Below are 2,500 nucleotides of genomic sequence, written 5' to 3' on the forward strand. Positions count from 1 at the left end.
TGCAAACACGAGGTCAGGCTTTCTCATCTCTCCCGTCTCGGATATGAACCGTGGCTCTTTGTATACAGACCAGCCCAATCTAGCCGCTTCGTCTGCCAGAATGTTACTGATCTTGTTATGTCGCGCAATTCTTGCTTTCTGTACTGCAGGACATTGACCGAGAATGTGCGAAAGGGACTCGAGTCTGGCAGAGCATTTCCTGCAGGAACGTAAGGCCCCATCTCTGCCTCTGTTCAAGCTTTCTCTTGTTGGGTAAATATTTGCCCTTAGTTGTAGTGCTGCGATAAAGAAGCATTGTTTAAAGCCGCACCATGGCCTCAACCAAGCATTACTGATTCTATCATGCGCAAAGTTTACAATGCCCCTTCCTTGAACCGGCTTTTTGCACCATCTCTGAAATTCATGCTCCCTCCAATCGCAGGGTCTCGGATATACAGGTTCTTTTGACACCGAGTCCCTGAGAACGAATGTTGGGATTGCATCACTGTCACCCCCTGCTCGTACCCACAAATTACGGTATTCTTCCTCCATACCCTGCGAGGACACAATATTACGGGTGATAGCATCGGACGAGTTTGCTATACGTTGCAGCCTTCTAACTTGAACCGAAGGGATTGTTTTTTCCAGTTTCAAGATGGCAAGGCCTCCGTCTCGGGCTCTGGCATATAACAGTCCATCACAAGTTGAAGCGGGAAGGTGGAGCCATCCTTTTACCGCCTTTCTAATCTCTTGGTCCAACCCACGGAGAGTTGATTGCTTGCAGTCCGAGTGGTCTGCAGGATATAACAATCTGGGTAGGGCATAGGCATTGAGTAGTTCAACCTTCTGAGTTGGCTTCAGAGGCGCCTCATCGATTTTCGAGATCCATGTCTTTAGCTGACAATGTAGATCAGGCTGTATAGTGCCAGTCCAAGGGCCAATTTTCAGACCAAGGTATTTCGTTGATTCATCAGGTTGGATCATATGGACATCTTTATTTTTGATAGTCCATGGGTCGCAGTTGTTCACCGTATATGAATCTTTGGTTGGGCTTATCATGAAGCCCTGGCACTTTCTGGCCTGAACCTCCAATCCCGATAGCCCACAAAATGATTCCAAGATCGCTAGATTGGCGGCCATACCAACCCAAGATTCGCTCACCAACACCAAATCATCAGCAAACGCAAGAGCTGTCACGTGGTCGGTATCAATGGAGTACCCAACTCCGTGTGACTCTAGGGTGCATATCAAAGGGTCCATGGCAAGATTGAAGAGCAGGGGTGACATGGGGTCACCCTGTTTGACACCAACACGTATGCTAATTTCTCGAGTCGACTCGCCATTGCTTTTGAACGAGGTCGTACACCGATCGTAGGCGTTCTGGATGATGCCCACCACGTGTTCATCTACTTTCTTGTGCCTTAACACCCATAAAATATGAGCATGCGAAACCGAGTCAAAAGCTTTCGCTATGTCGATAAACATGACAGCCAACGGCCTGTGCAATTTCTTAGCATGTCTCATAAGGTCCTGTAGCACCTTAAGATTTTCAGAGCAGCCAGATGCCGCTATAAAACCACGCTGCCTTGGGTTTAAGGGACAAGCACGAGCAAGACGTGCAGTCATTATTCTGGAAAATAATCTCAGAATCATTGAACCGATCGTTATTGGTCTCCAGTTCCCCAATTCTTTCAGCTTTTCATCGTCCATAACCTTAGGAATAAGAATCGTCCTATTCTTTTTCAACACTTTGGGAATAATTCCTGTAATCATCCATGCATTAAATAGGGCTGTCAGTGTCCGACCCTCGGGGTCGGCAGCACAGATTGCAGCCCTTGTTAGGCCATCTGGCCCAGCTGCTGACGTTGGTTTAATGGCCCGTATGGCAGTCTGAACTTCCTCCACCGAAATTAGGGGCTCAAAGTATTCGTTATTTGCAACACCTGATGACTTAAATTGGCCCAGGCCATTAAATGGCAACACCTTCTCCCATTTTTCGCAGTAAAAACGATATACATCTGCGTTCGGGATTCGGCATTCATGACGTTCAGTGCCATCCAGGACTAAGGACGCAAGAAGAGAGCGGTTCTTAAAGAAGAGCTTCTGGTGCTTCATGAAGCTTCCTCGTTTTTCCGCTCTCTTCTTCATCCAAGATCGTGTGGGTAATATCCTGGGTTTAATAATGTCGTTCTCGGGTTTTGAACGTTTGCCTTTGTTTTTCACCAATCTCATCGGACAAAGCATCAATGCTGTGGCAGTTTCTACGAGGGCATCATGTTGGCCCTCGCCGTTAAGCCAAGCCTTTATTGCCTCCATTGCAGGCTTTTCCAGGGTCCCAGAATTCTCATTCGTAAGCCGCTCAGCTGCTTGAGCGAGTATGGATGAAGTCCCCGTTGTTACATTTGGTGGGGGAGACAATGTCTCAAGAGGCCTAGAAGAAAAATGTAAGCTGTCTGACATGGGGGCCCCTGTCTTTTTACTTAGGTCCCGTCTCTTGTCAGAGACTTGCTTGTTGGTCTTA

At 47.5% G+C, this 2,500-nt stretch overlaps 1 pseudogene; it reads right to left on the reverse strand.

Annotated features, from left to right (window-relative positions):
• The window catches only part of LOC142920991 (28S ribosomal RNA), a 10,602-nt pseudogene that overhangs the window by 4,204 nt on the left and 3,898 nt on the right, over positions 1–2,500 (reverse strand).

The sequence above is a fragment of the Petromyzon marinus genome, unplaced genomic scaffold (assembly GCF_048934315.1).
Source record: "Petromyzon marinus isolate PM22_M1 ecotype Great Lakes invasive population unplaced genomic scaffold, UKy_Petmar_22M1.pri1.0 PM_G_Scaffold_78, whole genome shotgun sequence".
Classification (NCBI taxonomy): Eukaryota; Metazoa; Chordata; class Hyperoartia; order Petromyzontiformes; family Petromyzontidae; genus Petromyzon; species Petromyzon marinus.